Source organism: Tamandua tetradactyla, chromosome 4, assembly GCF_023851605.1.
Source record: "Tamandua tetradactyla isolate mTamTet1 chromosome 4, mTamTet1.pri, whole genome shotgun sequence".
Classification (NCBI taxonomy): Eukaryota; Metazoa; Chordata; class Mammalia; order Pilosa; family Myrmecophagidae; genus Tamandua; species Tamandua tetradactyla.
Window position 1 is genome coordinate 72,275,692 of NC_135330.1, and position 6,169 is coordinate 72,281,860.

The 6,169-nt window shown below is 47.6% G+C and overlaps 1 long non-coding RNA gene across 2 annotated transcripts; it reads left to right on the forward strand.

Moving 5' to 3' along the window:
- The first annotated feature begins 250 nt into the window (after positions 1–250).
- Positions 251–5,709, forward strand: LOC143679064 (uncharacterized). 2 transcript variants are annotated; one of them, XR_013173537.1, is made up of 4 exons: positions 251–470; positions 1,137–1,256; positions 2,467–2,714; positions 5,063–5,709. It is a non-coding gene; the product is annotated as an uncharacterized LOC143679064 (long non-coding RNA). The 2 variants fall into 2 exon arrangements; XR_013173536.1 differs by lacking the exon at positions 5,063–5,709 and having other exon boundaries at positions 2,467–3,066.
- The last annotated feature ends 460 nt before the right edge of the window (positions 5,710–6,169 follow it).

Consider the following 6,169-nt stretch of genomic DNA (forward strand, 5'->3'; position numbering starts at 1 on the left):
GCCCTCTGCTTCTTCCTCAAATCCACACTGTTTCCATTTTCTCATCCAGCCCTGAGAAAAGGGGAAAGCAGGGAGATAAACAGCTGATAGGAGAGTGCTGAGCAGGCAGGCAGTTAGCCAGACACTCCCTGGGAACCAGCCTCAGCCCTCCCCGGAGCTCCCCGGGGGTGGCTGGAGTTTGTTTCACCCACAGAAGCAGACGCCCGGGGGCGGTGTCTCCGCAGGCGGGAGGCAGCCGGGGCCGCACCATCTGCGCGCGGCTCCTGCGGAGCTGCGGGGGTGCCCGCGGCGCTGGCCGCGTTGGGGCGCGGGTGAAACCAAACCTGTACATTGCTCCCCTTTGCAGGGGAAATATGGAAGCCGCCCCAAAGCACAACAAGATCATGTTTCCAGTCGGGCCGGAGGAAGCTTGGCCGGCGTTTCTGGGGGAGCCACGGGGTGCAGCCGCGCCGAGGAGATGCTGAGCCCAGGTAGGGCCACTACCAAGAGGCAGCGCGTGTCTGGCCTGCCTGGGCAAGCAGGGCCGGTGGCAGCATGCGGGGCGGGGATTTCCACCTGTGGTCCCCGCAGCGGCAGCCGCCGCGTCACCGGGGGATCCGTTGGGAGCGCACCCTCTTGGGCCGAACCTCAGACTTACAGGACCTCCCGGGGTGGGGCCGGGCGCTGTGCGCGCGCGCGCGTGTGTTCTTGGCAGTCATATTTATAATACCCCAGAACTGCATACAAACTAAATATCCAGCAACAATAAAAATTAATACATGGGGGTACATTAATGCAATGAAATATTTTCCAGCAATGAGAATGATGGAACTCTAGCAGCTAAGTGCATGAATATGGGCAACATAAAATGGAGAAAGAGAAAACAGTGCAAGCAGTGTGAATCATTTAAATAAAGTTCAAAAGGAAGCAAAACTTCACTAGGTTGTTTAGTGATATGTGTACAAGTGGTCAAACTACAAAGAAAAGCATCTTTGTATCTATGTCCTCTTTTCTGTCTCCAATCTCCCTCTACTGAAAGGAGACATGCTACAGGATTTAAGTTCCATCGAAATCGTCTAGCATGAGCTCATTATCACAAGATCGTGAACATAATTCCATCTACTAGGACGCTTTTTCCAAGTATGTAACATTTACAGGTCCGGGGACTGGGATGTGGACACGTCTTTGAAGGGCCACCATTCGATCCATGTTGCTAGCGCATCGACCCTGGCTGATGACTGCGTGTGTTTCCATGTGTTGACTTCCTGATGGGTCGAGTAAGTATTTCTACACTCCCTTTCAAATGGGCATCGCCTGTTTGAGGTGCTTGGTAAAAACACTCAAAGCACGACAGCCCTAGGAAGTCACTTGTTGAGCATACATACCTGTCTGTTTCTGTCTATCTCTCCATCCATCCAACCACCCATCCTCTTCTTATCTCTGTCACCTACCTACCGATGTACACGCAGTTCTCCATACTCTGTCTGCTTGTCCAGCTATCTGTCTGTCTATCTAACCTCTTTTCCATCACCCAGCCAGCCAGCCAGCCAGCCATTTATACATCTCTCGTCTATTCACGTATTCCTCAAACAACGATAGACAAGTCTCTTTCCTACACTATTGAATTTTATTCCACAAGCTGAGAAATTGACAGGAAGAGACTTTTTATCCTGGGAAAGCACTGAAGACATGCAGACCCTTGCGGCGTGAGTCAGCTGTTTGTGACTACACAACCGATAAATACGTGATGGGGCAGAGAATTTCACCCACATCTTCTCAGTCCTCCTCTGCCCCCATTCTCCCATTTGCAGATTCCACTCTTGCTCCCTGGGGACACCAGATGCCAGAATCCATCCTGTGGGCCCCACCTGTGCTTATTCCCAACATCTGCAATTCCCATCCTCTGGAAGACTCTTCCCTCAGATGTCTGATTCGATTACCTCTTTATAGATTTTGCTCACTTCTCACCCTCCTAGTGAGGCTTACCCTGTCCACCCTTTCAGTGGAAACCCATGTTCCTCTCTCCACCAATCTCAGTTCCCATGCTGCAATCTCGAATAATCCCTTACTGCATCCAAGACAGTCAAAGCATCTGAAATGGATGAGCGAATGAACTGCCTTCTGAATATTGCCTGGATCCTCCAGAGGCATCCCACAATATTTAAAGTCATACTTATATCTTCGCCCAAACTACTTCTGTGCGTTGACACGTGCAAGATGGCTAGATAGACCTGGTCTTGTTGCAGTTACCTTCTTCGCTTCCTTGTTCTCTCAGCCCTTCATCCTGTCGGCTACTATAGACCAGGAGATTGTCGGCTCTTCTTTGCTTGGGTCACTGCCACGTTTCCCCGAAGTCTCTTTGTCTCTCTTCTGGGACCATTCATTCTTACCTCTCGCAGCCAAAAGGATATTTTCTAAGATCAATGTATGATATTCTCACTTGTTTTTGCTTACTCTCTTTACGTGAATTTCCTTACTTTCTTTCAGGAAACGGACAAATATGGTAACGTTGGCCCTGATCTGCCACTGCCAAACCGTGCAGCTACATCTCCTGGCTTTGGCATCCCTTTTCAGCCACATGGGACCTCCTGAAAGTGTCCCACTTACTGGTGATCTCTCTTCTTTACCTGCCTTTTAGCCTCCTTTTGCTTTGTCTTGGCAGTAGACCTTCAACGCCTGGCACCTCCCTCGTCCTTCTTTGAGGCACAGTCCATGTTTCATCTCACCCCGTCATAGTAAGTCCTTACTACTTTCTATTACTTTCGTATTTCCACCACCAGTGCTCTATTTTGACTCTACTCACCTGTCTCCCCCACTACATTGTAGATTTCTCTGGGGCAACAGGTGTCTATTAAGGCTCTCTCCCCATGCCTAGCACAGAGACGTAGTATCGAGGCCACCTTGAATAAAGAAAAATTTGTGAACAGCTGGTGGAAATGATTACATTTTTCTCTTGTACCATGTAAAGATGGTTCTCCTGGGTAGTGGGTTGCCTTAGAAAGATGTTATTTTCATCAATTATGTTTACGAAAGAAACAGGAAGACCCCACGGTCAATCAGATCTGGATGCAGTTTTGCATAGCCATAACAAAGTATCTTGTACTTTGATCTCTTAGTGGTGTAGACTAGAGGCAGACTGATTATTAGCAAGAGATTTTTCTGACACTATAAGGAAGAGCGTTAACGTCTAGGGAACAGGTAAAAACCATCACTTAACGGGTTCAACAACTACAGAGTGCATCCGAGCTCTTGTTTCCTCGGTTCCTCCGGGCCCAGCATGCGGATGCCAAGTCATCCATTCTGAGTGAGGGATGAATGTGTAAGGGTGATTAGTCTAATGCTAAGTTAAATAAGAAGAACCAAAAAGGCATTTAAACAGTTTTAAAGACTGCAATTAGCAAGTGTGATTTCTTGATATGCACCAGGCACGATAGGCCTTACAGTGAGCTCAGAGGGGTGGGGGATAAGCTCAGAGGAGAGAGAAAAGCGTGGGTCACCTCATTTCTCCCTTTTCTGGGCCTCGCTTCCTCCTGCATTGCCATCCCTAATGCTCCAATGCCAGAGGCTACCAGAAGCTAGTATAAGCAGTCATAAAATATGGCTAAGTCCCCATCCTCTGTGTTTGGCCAGAGATCTTTAGCTAGGTCTGTCTCAACACATCACCACTCATATCAGCCAGTCCTTCCTCCACAGTTGACGCAAAGACACATGAGCGGAGGAAATTGGCAACAACGCATTTATATGTAAATACGGAGAGTGAGCAGGTTGAGCTCAGCAGCACTAGGATGGGAGTTTCTTTGCAGACGTGGAAAGGCCATTCCGAAAGGACATCAGATAATCAATGTTCCCGAAGTGAGTTTTGCTTCTACCTTGCCAAGATGCTGTGTCTTGGGCTGAAAGAAATGTCTCCTTGAGACCTATTTTGGAGTAGCTAGAAGGAAAAACCTGAAATTGTAGAATGGTAACCCATACTAAACTTTGAAATCTGTTCTGTAACTATTGTTAAAATGTACTTTGAAAATTATTGCCTTTTGTGTGTCTGTATATATACGATACTTCACAAAAAATATTTAAAAAAGAAATCACCCCTGATTCTACTCTCCTGCATCACCCTTCTGAAACTATCAGTTAAGGGTTCATCAAACCCTTTCTTGGCTTGTTTATGTTTTTGTTTTGTTTTCTTTTTTGTATTATTTATAAGAATAGTAAGTTGTATGATAAGGTCTTCTGTTTCTTTAAATTCTCTCTCAATTTTCAAGATCTGCTCAGGGTTTCCACCCACGGTGTGATTATGAGATTTGTTTGTTTATTCATTCAACAAACTTTTAAACAGTACTCTGGGCCAGATACTGGGATTGCAGCGACAAGCAAGACTGGCTCTCAGCAATCACTGTCTGGTGAAGGCAGACAAGTAGAGAATCTGAGTGGTGAGAAAGTGCTAAGGAGAGGTCTTTGTAGGGTGCTGCTGCGCGGTAGGAAGGATTCACCCCACGGTGTGGGTGTGGTGGGAAGGGGGGAGGAGGGAAGGCTGCACTGCAGAGCTGGTGTTTGCGGCGAGTGACAGGATGCTCCTGTCATCAACCCCTTGTGAGACCGCCTCTAGGTTTGCTCTGTCTTTTACCACACAGATGGGAGTTTCCGCCCTCAGCAAAAGCTCCAAATGCATTTCAAATCTGATCCCCCTCCCTAGTCCTTTTTAAAGGTTTTCTGTTAAATCTTGGTTAGGTAGTATTCCTCTTTGGCAAGGCCTTTTCTGTGCATTGACTCTTTGGAAAGGACATGCTGCTGGTGTGTTTTGTGCATGTCTGTTACTTCATCAACCACCAGGGGCAGGCAGGCTCTTTACAAATAGGAAAGATTCTCAGGATTTGAATGGTTTTGTGGGAAGTCTGTCCTGGGCAGGGGACCAGATCCCATGAAACCCCCTTTCTAAAACTCAAATTTAGTAAGGATAACAATAACCAGGGGTGCTTGTGATTAATAAGAAAATAAAGATACAAACCCACCCTATAAATTGATGCCTTAGCCCTGGGATGGAGCCCTGGAATTTTATCTTTAACCAGCATCCCATGTGCTCTTGCAGCAATTGGACAATGGCCACCTTTTGAGGAATCCGGATCCATCACAATCAAGCACTTGAGCCTTTGAAACTCTTACCACCTATTTGGAGAACTGCTGGGTTTGGAAACAAAGTTCTGTGAAGCTTGGGAGATCTGAGCAAGTCCCTGGCTTAGGAAGGAGCCTCCAGACAACACAACAGGAGTCACCGTCCAGGGCTGGGAAAGCTAGTCATTGGAGACGCTTCTGCAGAAGGGTTAATAAGCGACACAGCTGGTCCATTGGCAAGCAATGCTGGTGTAAGCTCCTGACCAAAGGGTCAGTGTTTTGTAGAAGTATAAACTCAGGCTGGGCCTTGTCAAAAGTTGCACAGTTAAAAAGGGATGGTGCAGGGCAGGCCACAGTGGCTCTGCAGGCAGAGTTCTCGCCTGCCACGCTGGAGACCCAGGTTTGATTCCCAGTGCCTGTCTATGCAAAAAAAAAAAGAGCTGGCATAGAAAGGAAAATGTTAGAATATATATATGGTAATGAATAAAAATAAAAATCATGGAACTAGACGACACAAGCAGTGAACCCTAAATTAAACCATGTACGATTAATAGTATGATTATAAAAACATGCTATCAGTAATTGTAACAAATGTTCCACATCATTGCAAGTTGTTATCAACAGAGAGGCATGTGGGAAACCTATATTTTATGCATGATTGTTCTGCAAACGCACAACTTCTATATAACTGTCTATATGTATGATGAACTCGAGGCTTCCCCATGCTGCCTCCCCAGGGAAGGGAGAGTCAGCACCAGCTTGAGGAGGGGGTGGCTGGCGACAGCTCCAGCCTCAGGGATGCAACGTGAACAAGCAGGAGCCAGCCCGTCCCCGGGACCCAGAGGGCCGTCTCCAAGGAGGAGTCAGTGCTGACTGTTGACCTTGAGGAGGGTAAGGGGTGGCCATCTTGCACCTGGCGTATGCCTGCAGCTGACACATTTGCCAACGGACAGCCCAGGTGTGACAATCTGGAGTGCTTCATGGCACTGGTCCCTGCGCAGACCTTTAAGAAAGGGTCTCCCAAACCAACCTGCCTGGGGCAGTCACCCCTCGTGCCCACAGGGCAGTCCCCTTTCTCTGCCCA